This window comes from Drosophila innubila (assembly GCF_004354385.1).
Source record: "Drosophila innubila isolate TH190305 chromosome 2L unlocalized genomic scaffold, UK_Dinn_1.0 5_B_2L, whole genome shotgun sequence".
Taxonomy (NCBI): domain Eukaryota; kingdom Metazoa; phylum Arthropoda; class Insecta; order Diptera; family Drosophilidae; genus Drosophila; species Drosophila innubila.
In genome coordinates, this window is record NW_022995373.1 from 1,932,550 (window position 1) to 1,948,341 (window position 15,792).

Genomic DNA, 15,792 nt, shown 5'->3' on the forward strand with positions numbered 1-15,792 from the left:
TTCCCGCCAAATCTGTCGATTTTCTCAAAGTCCAGTTGCAGGGGCAGCTGGAAGCGTGAATATAATTATTCGTTTCTTTTTCAAAAAATATTATATTATATAAATTTGTTGTTACTTGCTACATCAGCAGGAAATTTCCAACAACATAAAATTTTAAATTCTTCTCATATAACTGATAACTAATAGGAATTGCTTGCTTAACAAGACTCGGAAATGCACATTTCGCTTGGAAAAAATCAAGTCTTTAAGATATGTAGCTAACAGCATATGCATCTGAGTTATTCCTTTAATTTAAGGGTGCTAGAAGCTGCCTTATGAATGTGCACACACCAATACAAATAAAATAAATCGCACTCACACATGTAACCTAAATTTTTTTTTGTTTCAATGTGTACACTGGAAAAAATAGGAACATGTTTCAAGTGAGAAAATTAAATTACAAATGAAAAAATGCAAATAAAATACACGCGTAAGACGATTCACAACACAATACAGTTTTTCGTATTCAGTGTATACGAAAAATAGGATAACAACAAATTACATTCGGATTAGGACGAGTCACTCATGAAAAAACAAAGTCTATGAAATTTTGAGTGCTGTTGACATGTCAGAAAATGAAAAAAAGAGAGCGAATGCGTAAAATGGTTTTTGTTTTTTAAGGATCGAAAGGCCGGAAAACGAAAAGTAAAAAATTGTTTGTGTTATTTGTCAATGTGCACTAGGAGCCTACTAATGTTTAAGATCACATACTTGCAACAAAAACAAATGTGCGTCTTGTGTATAGGCACTGAGCACCCCTGTTTTAATTCATGTCCGAAGTTGTTGCAAATCAGACCACCATATCGTATAGCTGCCATATGACCCATCGAGCGAAAGTCAAGTCTTAGTATAACTGTTCGGCCGGTGCTACAGTCGAGCATACTCGACTTAAAAAGAATAAAAATTGAATGTCCTTCGCCTACGGCAGGACTCGAACCCATGAACATTGTCTGACTTTCCGCCTTTAGCACACTACCCGCAGAAGCCCATGACTGATCAGACGCCAATTTGTTATATAATATGTTAACTCAATTTTCATGTTATCAATATATTCAAGATTTAATTACTTGCCAAAGCTCTCTTATCAAATCAAACAGTAAAATGTATTATTTGAATATCTTCCCAATTTACTGTCCAATTGGAATGAAAATTTCAGCAAACACCTAGAACACTGCCCGCTTCGTCTAACCAAATTCTGGAATCTCCAGCTTTTAGATTTGGGGGCGTGGCCAAATTATGAAACAAGCTTGATCTGCTTGCAAAATACAGGAAACTACATACCACGTTTGGTGTCTCTATCTCTTAAAGTCTCTGAGATCTAGGCCCTCATACAGACGTCAGGACAGACGGACATTGTCATATCGACTCGGCTACTGAATTAATTGGAATTAATCAGAGATAGCGTCTTAAATGATTTAATAGCGAATAATGTACGAATTATAAATAATTTAATGGTTTGTATTGCAATGTACTTACATATTTTTATTATTAAACTTAAAAGTGTCCTTGACCACAATGGGAAACGAACCTGGGGTTCTCCGAAACTGAAGCAGTGACTCTACCCAGAGAGCCATTGGAGCATCATTCGTTTTATATGTCAATGTAATGTTGTTAAATATCTAACGAATCTTATGCTTCATGAATCGAATTTTATGTGTTTAGACAATGGGGTCACAGTTTGAAAACAAATGTAGTTGTATTGTCAACAAAAAAAATCAGAACAATTCGATCACGGATCATAATCAAATGTGCTTGATATTTTTCGGTCTTTTTTCTTTGAGTTAACTAATTGAAAATATTATAGATCAGAACTAGTTGTTTATTAGCTAGTTGATTACAGAAATATTTTTTCCCTTTTTATCACTAGTTGCCATACTGGCTTTTCTAATTAACCCGATACTGGTTGCAATGCAACCAGTTAAATTGTCATATCATTTCAACTACTTTAAATACAGTTTTAGAATGACAATTGCCAAGAGTTCCGGTTTGGGATGTTTGTTAACCCTCATAAATCTAGTCCTTTGTAACCAGTTAAACTCTCATCTCATTTTAACTACTCTTAGCACAGTTTTAGAGGGACAGTTGATAGGATTTATGCTTTTTGTATTTTTTAACTCACACAAATCTAATTCCATTGCAACCAGTTAAAATTCTCATCTTACTTGAACTACTTTTAAGACAGTTTTAGAAGGACTGTTGATAGGAGTTCTGATTTGGGATTGTTTTTAACTTACACAACTTTAGACCTCTGTAACCTGTCAAATTCTCATTTCATTTTTGTTAATTTTAGCTAGATTAATACACCTAAATATTATCTGGCTGCAACCAGTCAAACAGTTGCCTTATTACTATTTACTAAACTACTTTTCCTTGTACTAGTTTGCACTTTTTGTAAGTACGAGGTCTAAAAATAAACTTGATCTGCGTCTGGTAACCAGGAGACTACTTACAGTTTAATAAGTCTCAAAGTCATAGATTTCAAGACAAACATACAGATGGACAAGGCTAACTCGGCTCGGCTGTTGTTACTCATCATTATACATATAATGGTGTCTTAAAACGCTTTTTTTTTTTCAGTTATATATAAACCTTCCATCAAGTCCATTTTCTGGACATATTTATCTAGTGGGCCGGTGCTACAGTCGAGCATACTCTATGGCAAAAACTAATAATGGAAAAAACTCAAAAATATTTAGTTAACTTAAATGTATATTCTATCAGATTAGTTACGATGTCTCATAAAACATAAAAGATTTTCATACTAAGAATTGATTTTCACCCGATCGGTCCTATGACAGCTATATGATATAGTGGTCCGATTTAAACCAACTTTGGACAGGATATATAAAACCAAATTATATGCTTATTTCATCAGTTTGGTTACAATATCTCATTAAACAAAAAAGTTGTTCATACTAAAACTTGATTTTCGACCGATAGTTCCTATGGGAGCTATATGATAACAAAAAAAAACCTCTACACGAGGTAAAAGTCTAGTGACGAAAGCAATTTCTAGCCCCAAAATTTCTGATATCCAATTTTGTGACGAACAAATTGGCATTGTGCACTGTGAGTAAAAAGGGTGAGCTTCTTTGAACATAAAAATTACTATTTGCGCAGTGCCGAATGCCAATTTTCGCTTTTTTTTTTAATTTGAAAATAAAAGTTTTTCATACAAAGACTTGAATTTCGCCCGATCGGTCCTATGACAGCTATATGATATAGTGGTCCGATAAGAACTAGCTTCGGTCAGGATTTTTAAAACTAACCTAAATGGTATAATTTGGTTAAAATATCTCACTAAACAAAAAAGTTTTTCATACTAAAACCTAATTTTAACCCGATCGGTTCTATGACAGCTATATGATATAGTGGTCCGATTTGATCTAATTTTAGTCGGGATATATTAAACCAAGTTAAATGCATATTGTATCAGTTTGGTTGAGATATCTCATAAAAACCAACAAGTTTTTCGTACTAAAACGTGATTTTCGACCGATAGAAAAATGTATTTAAACCAAAATTTATGTTTCATATACCAAATAACCCGAAATTGTTCGTATTACAACATATTAAAATTTAACAGAAATCGTTAGAGCCGTTTTGTCAAAAATCGACAAAAACTGAAGCTAAAAAACTTTATTTCACCTGTAAAATGTTACCTGAGTACTTTAGAAAAAATGATATATAGAACATATCTGTAGCTTCTATGGTTTGGAAACTGTTGAGACTTCAATTTTAGCGGGATTTAGCGCTTTCCCGCTAAACTAGCGGGAAATTGAAAAAGTCGTAGAACAAACATTTCTAGATTTTCGAAAAGGAATAAATCCCCATCATTACATTTAAGCTTCTTTAGCGCTTTGATACAAAGAGACAAACAGACAAACAAAGAAACTAAGTTTTCATTTCATTTTGCAAAGTCCACTAAAATTTTCAAATTTTTTTTATCTTTTGAACCAGTTATCGGATTTGGGTGATTGAGGTATCAATCGACGCGTATTTTTAAGTCATATTTTAAAAAATAAAAAATTGCAATAAAAAATTTTACCAAAAGGCCCCAACAGCCCCATTAGCTGCAATCATTTAAATTTTTCCCCTCCCACTTACACCCCCGTATCTCATGACCCAGGTTGGTTAGAAAAAGTTTAAGTATGTCATTCTGTAAGACATTTTAAGACATCTTAAGATTAAACCTTTCGATCGGTATATAACTCGATCTGATCGGACAGTCGTAGCAAATTTTCCAACTTAGCTGTGTATATTGTTAGTCGCCTTTCGCATCCTTCGTGATGCTTTCGTCACTAACGCAAACTGCCGTCTGCAGTAATAGTGGTCCGATTAAAAAAAGAAACAAACTTGATCTTCCTGCAATATTGAGAAATCTACATACCAAATTTGGTGTCAGTAGCTTTTAAATTGTTCTCATAATGTGGATATGAAATTTTTTTTTCGATTTGTGGGCGATAAAGGGGGCGTGGCCGAATTTTGAAATTAACTTGATCTGCTTGCAATATAGGGGAACTTACATACCAAGTTTGGTGTCTCTAGCTCTTATAGTCTCTGAGATCTAGGTGTTCATACAGACGGACAGACAGACAGACAGACGGACAGACGGACATTGCTATATCGACTTGGCTATTGATGCTGATCAAGAATATGTGCCTGTTACGCACATATTCGTTTAAACAAACCCAATAGACCCCTGTATTTTTTTTTAGTACGGGGTTTAAAAAGGGTTATGGTAAATGTTACAATCTGCTATTACCTAGTGTAATTATTAATTTTATTAATATTTAAAATAATTGTAGGGCAACTGAATTTTGTGTCTTTCAAGTTATGTTCGATAATTTAAATTTCAGACTTTTCTGTATTTTTCACGTTATTCTATTAATAATTACTCGATTGAAATTAATTCCAAATATCTTTCAAGCAATAAAACGTCAAGGGGTAGAGTATTGTTTATGCTATTTAATGTGTTTTAAAATTAAAACACAATTCTGTTTGCATGTTGGAATCTACAATTTGCTTAGCTATGAGTGTAGGAAGCAAGGGCAACGACCTGACCTTTCACCCCTGTGTGCGCCTGTATACGTGCCCATGCAAGTTAACTTTTGCTGAGAAGCAAATAATTCAGTTGCAGAACTTCTCTGATGAGGCAGCGATGTGACAAATTTTGCGCTTTAATTTGAAGTCCAACGGTCACACTGGCGCGTCTGTTTTGCGGAAAGGGAAGCGTTTGTGTTGGTTTGACAGGATACAGGATAACAGTAATGTCAAGCACATGTGCGTTTGACTGTTGTTGCTGTTATTGTATGTTGTGTGATGTGGCTGTTGCTGATATTGTTATTGTTACTGTTGCTGTCTCTACATTCAAAACTTTGTTAGCTTGGCCTCGACATCCGCAACATCCTTTGCATCCTGTGCGGTTTTTCACACTGCTGTTGCAGGCACACAGTCTAAGCAAGCAAATTGCTTGTGCCCCTCATTTGAAGCATTAATCAAAAGCCGGACCGCACTTCCACTGTTTGGGGACCAGAGGGGACTGAAGATGGTTAGATGGGGTTACAAGTCACGCCCATGCACTTTAATGACATCACGTCCCAATCTCTGCACTTTGCACTGTACACAATTCCACTCACACTTAAGCACACACACCCACACACACACTCACACAGCCATACAGTTATTTTTTGTAGCATACTTTGGTAAGGCAGCAGCTAATTGTTTTAAGCGCAGCTCCTTCTCCTTTGCTTAGTTGCTCCTGCAGCTTGTTGCTCATAATTCTTAAATGCTTTACTGCACACACTCGCACACAGGCACCCACCCAAACACACACACATACAATCTCGACTTTATCGTCGGCGGCGGCAATAAAAATTAAATAAAACGCATTCGCTTCCACAAATTTCTTAATGTTTCATTTGTGTATGTGACTATGAGTATGTCATATTGTTGTTGCGGTTTTTGTTGTTGTTTATTTGTTTTCTTTTTTTTAGCGCTTTTTGTGCGCAGCTGTGGTTTTCGCTGCCTCTTTGTCATCCCGTCCCCCCAAGAGACTTGACATTTATGGCTTGTGCATTAAAAGTCTCAAATGTGGGTGGGGCACAACAATTAGATGGCCGTAACTGTGCCCGCCTAAGAATGAGTGTGAGTGTGTGTGAATTGCATATCATAAAAGCCAGACACCATGCCAAAGTCTGAGACGACATGCAACTAATCACTGTGTGTGATTGATACTGAGATTTGGAATATATTCTAAAATAAATACATAAATAACAATTTGCATTTTAATGTGACGAAATCAAATATGAAATAATAAAAAACGTTTCTGGTGTCCCCAGGCTATGCACGTAAAGACATCTATCTTGCCTCAGCTTCCTGAATATGCACATTGTACATTTAAAAATACAAAATATCTTTAAAAAATGTTGTTTTTGATTATTTTTCTCAAAAATATGCAACGGAAGTCTCGTAACTCTAGGAAACAAAGAAAATATATCGTGGTCAAAATCCACTTTTTTTTATACATATTGAGCCCCATATGACAAAAAAATAAATATTGTTTGCTTTTATACTCAATTTTTTTCTAAAATTAAAAAAAAATTTAATTTCTTACTTTAATGTGATTTGGTTTGGTTAGCGCGAGGTCTGCGATTTTATTTTTATTTGCGAATATGTACAGTACGAAAGACGTTAAGCAATAAACATTAAGAGACTTATAATTAAACATTAAATCACTGCGGGCGGCAGTTCGCGCTGGTGACGAAAGCAGCACGAAGGGTGCGAAAGGCGACTAGCAATATATACAACTAAGTTGGAAAATTTGCTACGACTGTCCGATCAGATCGAGTTATATACCGATCGAAAGGTTTAGCCCTAACTTACAAATTGGCATACATAAAACTATTTCTAACTCACCTGGGTCATGAGTTAAGGGGCTGTAATTGGGATTGGCAAAATTTAAATGATTGCAGCTAATGGGGCTGTTGGGGCCTTTTGTAAAATTCTTTTTTTAAATTCTAATTAAATTCTAACCTCGATCACCCAAATCCGATAACTGGCTCAAAAGATAAATATATTTGAAATCTTAAGTGGCCTTCTCAAAATGAAATAAAAAGTCAGTTTGATTGTCTGTTTGTTATGTTTGTATCAAAGCACTAAAAAAACTTAGATAAAATTATGGGCATTTATTCCTTTTCGAAAATCTAGAAATGTTTGTTGCATGACTTTTTGAAAAAACCGCTAGTTTAGTGGGAAAACGCTATTGCCCGCTAAAATTGAAACCTCAACAGGTTTCAAGCCAAACTAGTCGGCCGGTGCTACAGTTGAGCATACTCGACTGTCGGAGACCCCGTACTTACTATGGCAAAAACTAATAATGGAAAAAATTAAAAAATATTTCGTTAACTTAAATGCATATTCTATCATATTGGTTACAATGTCTCATAAAACATAAAAGATTTTCGCCTGATCGGTCCAATGACAGCCATATGATATAGTGTTCCGATTTGAACCAACTTTGGACAGGATATATAAAACCAATTGTTATGCATATTTAATCACTTTAGTTACAATACCTCATAAAACTAAAAAGTTTTTCATACTAAGACTTAATTTTCACCCGATCGGTCCTATGACAGCTATATGATATAGTTGACGGATTTAAACCAACTTCAGTAAGGATGTATAAGACTAACTTAAATGAATATAAGTTTGGTTACGATATCTTATAAAACAAAAAAGTATTTTATACTAAGACTTGGATTTCGCCCGATCGGTCCTATGACAGCTATATGATATAGTGGTTTGATTAGAACCAACTTTGGTCACGATATATAGGTCTAACTTAAATGCATAATCTATTAGTTTGGTTACGATATCTCGTAAAACAAAAAAATTTCCCATACTAAGACTTAATATTGGTCCTATGACAGCTATATGATAAAGTGGTCCGATAAGAGCTAACTTCGCTCACGATTTTTAAAACTAACCTAAATGCATATCAATTTTTTTAAAATATCTCACTAAACAAAAAAGATTTTCATACTAAAACCTAATTTTGACTCGATCGGTCCTATGTCACCTATATAATATAGTGGTCCGATTTGATCCAACTTTGCTCAGGATATATAAAACCAAGTTAAATGCATATTGTATCAGTTTGGTTAAGATATCTCATCAAACAAAAAGGTTTTTCGTACTAAAAAGTGATTTTCGACCGATAGAAAAATGTATTTATTCACTAAATAGGTAATATCTTCCAAGACCCTCAACCAAAATTTATGTTTTATACACAAAAAAACGTGAAATTGTACGTAACAGAAATCGTTAAAGCCGTTTTTGTCAGAAATCGTAATCGTATCAAAATGTAAGCCTAAAAACTTTATTTCACCTGTAAAATGTTACCTGAGTACTTTAGAAAAAAGTTTAAAGGTACGCCTAAAAACCCTCAAACACACCTTTCCAATGATATATAAAAAACTGCGGAGGTTTAAATTTTAGAGCTAGCGTTTTCCCTAGCTAAAAGTCGTTGAACAAACATTTCTAGATTTTTGAAATGGAAAATCTCTATCACATCTCTTTTTAGCGCTTTGATACAAGCAAACAATCTGACTTTTCATTTCATTTTGAGAAGTCCACTACAAATTTCAAAGCTATTTATCTTTTGACCAGCTATCGGACTTGGGTGATCGAGGTATCAATCGACGCGTATTTTTAATTATAACCATTAGCCATTAACCATCAGCCCCATTAGCTGCAAATATTGAAATTTTTTAGTATGCCATTTTGTAAGCTAGGACTAAGCCTTTCGATCGGTATATCAATCGATCTGATCGGACAGTCGTCGCAAATTTTCCAACTTAGCTGTACATATTGCTAGTCGCCTTTCGCACCCTTCGTGCTGCTTTCGTCACTAGCGTGAACTGCCGTTCGCAGTGATTGATGGTTTTGCTGAAATAACCCATTGGCTGGCAGATTAACAAATTTGTTTAGATTTGAATATCCTGTCATACTTCGGACAACTGTTTGTTTGCTATGGACTTGGAGATTGAAAAAGTTACGCATCATCATGTTTATTGAAGATCCAGTGTCTACTATTCATCGGTATTTGTGATTGTCAAACATAATTTCTATGTATTGGTGTGCTCTCAGGATGCTATTGGAAAACTTTTCGGCTTGTTGACATTGGGGATCTAATTGCACCTCAGTTTTTGTATGCTGTAATTGATCTTCGTAGTACTGTCCGTTTTGTTTATCGTATTGGTCAGCGGCGTCATCGTAATCTGATTCGTAGTGTTGATGACTCTCGTCAATTTGCATGCGCGACTGTCCGATCCCTTCTTTAAAACGCTTCGTTGGCACTCTTTGCTGCTGTGGGGGCTGGCTATAGTTTCGGGTGTCATTCTGTCGGTTTCGATTTAAGTCTTCTTTTAATTCATTATACAATTGCCTATTCTGATCGAATTGTTGTTGCCTAGTCTGTGGTGACCGTTGATAAGGAATTTGGTTACTGTTTACATCCAAGTTTTGGGCTTGCGTAGAAAACTTGAATGGATTGAAGGGGCGACTGAATTGTTGGCTGTGATAAGTGTTTTTGTTGTAGTCGATTTTAGTTTTTTTTGTAAGCACTTGGGTTTAGGGAATTAATGCTCAACTTTGGACGATTATCAGATTACTTGTCTTTTTTAAAAATTGGGTTTTCGTATAGACCTTCTTGCTGACTAACTTGTCGTAACCTTTGTTATGTATCATACCTTGATTAGGTCATAAATAATTTGTCTGGGAGTTTGCGTTGAATTGTATTTTTGATTGTGGTAGCCATTGCTTGAGTATAAACAAATTAATTATTTTGATTGCCTTCTAAGGCTAATTTGTTTATTATAACTGTACTCTAATCTTTTAATTCTTCACAGAATAGACGTAAGTTACCTTTGTAAGGTGTAGAGTAGAGGCGTTGCAGTAATTCTTCCAGCGGGATTTGCGTCTTAAACTCGTCAATGAGGGCACCATTTAGAGTTGTCTATTCGATGTGGAATCCGAGCTGTGATATTTTTTCGGCATCTCTAACGATTTGTAATTCAATGGCACCAAAAATTACGGCCTTCTGTCGTGGGTCAATGGTAGGGTAAAGGTTTATCAAGTACTCAATTCTCCTGATGAAAGGGCTGAGGCTGCATGGATCTCCAGAAAATTGAGGTACTTGTCGGATTTGTCGAAGTAGTTGAGTAGGATTGTCGTTTGCTAATGTCATGTTTTCTGATGTTTCTCTTTGATTTGTTGGATTTGTTTGATTTAAGGAGGGTAAGGTAGGGGTCACACTCATTTAGCGGGCTACCGTATTTAGCAAAATACTATTTGGGTGGCGGTCACACTTTATCTAGCGTGCCACTTTCAGTATTTCAGGTATTTTTAATTAATTTTATGCACACAGTTTCTTATGCGGATATCGTTTCGGTATAAAATTGTAACGTTTACCGAATCACTATTTCGCGGCAATTTGCGTGCTCTTGATTGAGAAGGATCACGGATATTTCTTATAACTTTGCGATATCCTACCGGCTGCGCCAATTAGCTGTTCGACAATTAATTCTCATTAAAAAATTTTTGATTTATTTTTAATTTAATATTCATGTACTTTTTTGGTAAAAGACAACTTAAAAACTAGATCTGTGATCTGGGCACAGCAAACCTTCAAAGCTCTGCTGCTTGTTTACTTTTGTTTACTTATTTCGATTCTGTTAGTTTACATTTGAGTTCGTCGTTTGTGTTTACGACGGATTTGTAATATTCTTATGGCAGATATGTTACTATATATCCTTAAATTCGGCCAATTCTGACCAATTTCCTCGACCTCGCGGATTCTACACTAGATCTTCACAACTTGGTCGTCATCCCACACGTTGTGATTATCATTATTCCATTTATATTCAATTATTCAATATCTTCATCCTCATTACCTTTTTATTGTCGTCATCTTCATCATCTCGTCAATTTTTGCTGTAATATTTTTGTAAATTTCCAATTACGCTTTGATACTGCCACTTTTCATCCGTTTTAGAGCTTCCTGACACTGCTTTCGCTCATTTCCATTTCCAGAACCTTCCCGTTATTTTCGGCCTCCAGAGCCTTCCGCTCTTATCATCGATAGCCTCTCGCTCATCTCATCTTTAATAGCCTTTTCGCTCAAATCATCATCAATTGCCTCTTCGCTCTTTTCAATATAATCGAAAGCCTTTCGACTCATCACTTCATTGAGAGCCTAGCCACCTACCTTCTTCAGGGACTGCTCGCTTTTCAAATGCATTAGTACCTCCTTACCCGGAAGAGTTTCAGCTCTTTGTTTAACTGAAGCGAATCTGGGATTCCGATTTCCTTCCTGACTCTACGATTAAAGAATTTTGCTAACTACGTTGTTGATTGTCGTTTTTTTTTTTTTTTTTAATTTACATTGCCTTTACTATTGAATCTTCTCCAAGGGAGACTTACAATAAGTTTATCAAATCTTATATTTAAAGCTTAGCTAACAGTCATGTTGACTTAAAATGAACTACGGCGCCCCAAGGGTTTATTGCTGGGCTGGAAGGTCGTTTTGTTTAAGGCGGGTTCGACTGCAGACCCGAGTTAATCGCCGAGCAAGAGGATTTGGGTGCAGGGATAGTCCTCAATATTTTTGATTGTGCTCGCTGTATGATATCAATATTGCTACTGCACGCACTTCCCCACAGCTGCGAGCCGTAGGTCCACACTGGTTTTATGGTAGAATTGTAAAGTAGGACCTTGTAGTCCAAGCTGAGAGGAGATCAGTTCAAAAGCCAATAAAGATTATTGGCTTTCAGTTTAATCTGCGTTTTCTTTGCTTCAAGGTGACGACGCCAGGTGAGCCGCCTATCAAGATGAACGCCAAGTACGTTACTTTGGCTTGTGGAGTTGCGTATTAGACAGTGCTAACGGAGGACATGATTGCATGTTGAGAGTAAACGTGATGTGTTTACACTTTGTTTATTTATTTTAATACGCCAGTCGGCTAGCCATTTCTACTACCGCCAAATGTTCAGCTAGACGAGCTGTTGCTTGAATTTGGCATCTGGAGCGACTGAGGATTGCGGTGTCGTCGGCAAACGTAGATGCTGTTAGCCGCTCGTTTATGGGGATGTCCGCTGTATATTACGTAAAGTGTTGGTCCCAATACACTTCCCTGAGGAGCTCCAGCTTCTATAATATGATCATTAAATGTAGTAGGGTTGCATCTTACTGCGAAGACTCTATTGTAGAGGCACTACTCGAGAAGCTTATGAGTGTACACTGGGAGCGTCGATTTGATTCTATGCATGAGACCATCAAGCCACGCTCGGTCGAAGGCCTGGGAGACGTCGAGAATATTGCTGCACTTTCAGTATTTCAGGTATTTTAATTAATTTTATGCACACAGTTTCTTATGCGGATATCGTTTCGGTATAAAATTGTAACGTTTACCGAATCACTATTTCGCGGCAATTTGCGTGCTCTTGATTGAGAAGGATCACGGATATTTCTTATAACTTTGCGATATCCTACCGGCTGCGCCAATTAGCTGTTCGACAATTAATTCTCATTAAAAAATTTTTGATTTATTTTTAATTTAATATTCATGTACTTTTTTTGGTAAAAAAGACAACTTAAAACTAGATCTGTGATCTGGGCACAGCAAACCTTCAAAGCTCTGCTGCTTGTTTACTTTGTTTACTTATTTCGATTCTGTTAGTTTACATTTGAGTTCGTCGTTTGTGTTTACGACGGATTTGTAATATTCTTATGGCAGATATGTTACTATATATCCTTAAATTCGGCCAATTCTGACCAATTTCCTCGACCTCGCGGATCTCACACTAGATCTTCACAACTTGGTCGTCATCACACGTTGTGATTATCATTATTCCATTTATATTCAATTATTCAATATCTTCATCCTCATTACCTTTTTATTGTCGTCATCTTCATCATCTCGTCAATTTTTGCTGTAATATTTTTGTAAATTTCCAATTACGCTTTGATACTGCCACTTTTCATCCGTTTTAGAGCCTGACACTGCTTTCGCTCATTTCCATTTCCAGAACCTTCCCGTTATTTTCGGCCTCCAGAGCCTTCCCGCTCTTATCATCGATAGCCTCTTCGCTCATCTCATCTTTAATAGCCTTTTCGCTCAAATCATCATCAATTGCCTCTTCGCTCTTTTCAATATAATCGAAAGCCTTTCGACTCATCACTTCATTGAGAGAGCCTAGCCACCTACCTTCTTCAGGGACTGCTCGCTTTTCAAATGCATTAGTACCTCCTTACCCGGAAGAGTTTCAGCTCTTTGTTTAACTGAAGCGAATCTGGGATTCCGATTTCCTTCCTGACTCTACGATTAAAGAATTTTGCTAACTACGTTGCTGATTGTCGTCTTTTTTTTTTTTTTTTTTAATTTACATTGCCTTTACTATTGAATCTTCTCCAAGGGAGACTTACAATAAGTTTATCAAATCTTATATTTAAAGCTTAGCTAACAGTCATGTTGACTTAAATGAACTACGGCGCCCCAAGGGTTTATTGCTGGGCTGGAAGGTCGTTTTGTTTAAGGCAGGTTCGACTGCAGACCCGAGTTAATCGCCGAGCAAGAGGATTTGGTGCAGGGATAGTCCTCAATATTTTGATTGTGCTCGCTGTATGATATCAATATTGCTACTGCACGCACTTCCCCACAGCTGCGAGCCGTAGGTCCACACTGGTTTTATGGTAGAATTGTAAAGTAGGACCTTGTAGTCCGCTGAGAGGAGATCAGGGTTCAAAAGCCATAAAGATTATTGGCTTTCAGTTTAATCTGCGTTTTTTGCTTCAAGGTGACGACGCCAGGTGAGCCGCCTATCAAGATGAACGCCAAGGTACGTTACTTCTTTGGCTTGTGGGAGTTGCGTATTAGACAGTGCTAACGGAGGACATGATTGCATGTTGAGAGTAAACGTGATGTGTTTACACTTTTGTTTATTTATTTTAATACGCCAGTCGGCTAGCCATTTCTCTACTACCGCCAAATGTTCAGCTAGACGAGCTGTTGCTTAAATTTGGCATCTGGAGCGACTGAGGATTGCGGTGTCGTCGGCAAACGTAGATGCTGTTAGCCGCTCGTTTATGGGGATGTCCGCTGTGTATATTACGTAAAGTGTTGGTCCCAATACACTTCCCTGAGGAGCTCCAGCTTCTATAATATGATCATTAAATGTAGTAGGGTTGCATCTTACTGCGAAGACTCTATTGTAGAGGTACTACTCGAGAAGCTTATGAGTGTACACTGGGAGCGTCGATTTGATTCTATGCATGAGACCATCAAGCCACGCTCGGTCGAAGGCCTGGGAGACGTCGAGGAATATTGCACTGCATTATTCCCGATGTTCGTATGCTGTACGTATTTCTGATGTTATTTGGTTAGCTTGCTCGATAGTTCCATGCTTTTCTCGGAAGCCAAATTGATGTGTTGGGATTGTGTTGTGTGTTCTCAGATGAGGAATTATGCGCGTCAAGGGGCATTTTTCAAAAAGCTTAGACAAGCACGGTAGTAGGCTAATTGGTCTGTACGATGATGGTATTGTATGATCTTTTCCAGGTTTGGGAATCATTATAATGACCGATTTCTTCCATTTTTTTGGGAAGTAGCCGAGTGTTGTAATCGCGTTGAAAAGTTTACAGATGGGGGAAATAGCACAGTTTGGAAGTTCAATGATCATTTTTTGAGTTATTAGATCGCAGCCTGGAGCTTTCTTTGGTTTCATCTGTTCTTTTATGACTTTTACAATTTCATTTGGACGAAATTTAGGTGGTTCAGGTCTCCAAAACTATCAGATACACAGGATGATAGTAAAAACGTATTTGTTGCGGGATTTCGTTGGAATACATCACGTAGGTGAGCAGCAAATGTGTTGGCTCTGTCTTTGTCGCTAAGGGCCCAGCAGCCTGAGGAGTTTCTTATAGGGGTTACCGTTACGATCGGTGCACTTAGAGTAGGGTGAGCCCTCCACAAGGGATGCTTGGGGCTGGTGAGTGATAATTGCTCTATGTAGCGGCGTTGGGCATCTGCTTTTTCATGCTTAAGAGCTTTGCTGAGTCTGCTTGATGCATCTTTGAAGCGTTGTTTTGTAGATGGCGACCGGTGAGACTGCCATTCACGTCGCGATCGTCGCTTTTTGAAGATTAGTTTGGCGTTGATTGGTCTGCACACGCGCGCGTTGTGGAGTGGAGATCTTAACTGCTGCAACAAGTACAGATTCTAATAAGTCAGCAGAGCAGTCGATGTCCACTTCGATGTTGAGCTGCGGAGCAAGATCGAGGTGAGAGCTAACGTATTTCTTGTACTTGAGCCAGTTGGTTCTGTGTGTTGTGAGTCTATTAGAATATTCCACATATTCCGGGGATTGGAGTAGATTTAATAACACGGGGGAGTGGTCGGATCACAGCAAAATCTATTATGTCTGGTTGTTTGTTAGGGTCTGCTGGCCAGTATGTAGGACTACCCGGGGAAACATAGTTGAGTTTGTTGCTTGGTTTTATGATTGCGTTGTATAACTGCCTTCCTTTTGTGGTCACAAGGCGATAGCCCCAGTGCGGGTGTTTCGCATTGTAGTCTCCTGCTGCTATAAATCGCTGTCCCAGGGATTTGTAGAATTGCATGAATTGATCTTCAGAGATTGTTAAGCGGGGAGGACAGTATACAGCGGCAATAGTTAGATTGCTGATGTCCGA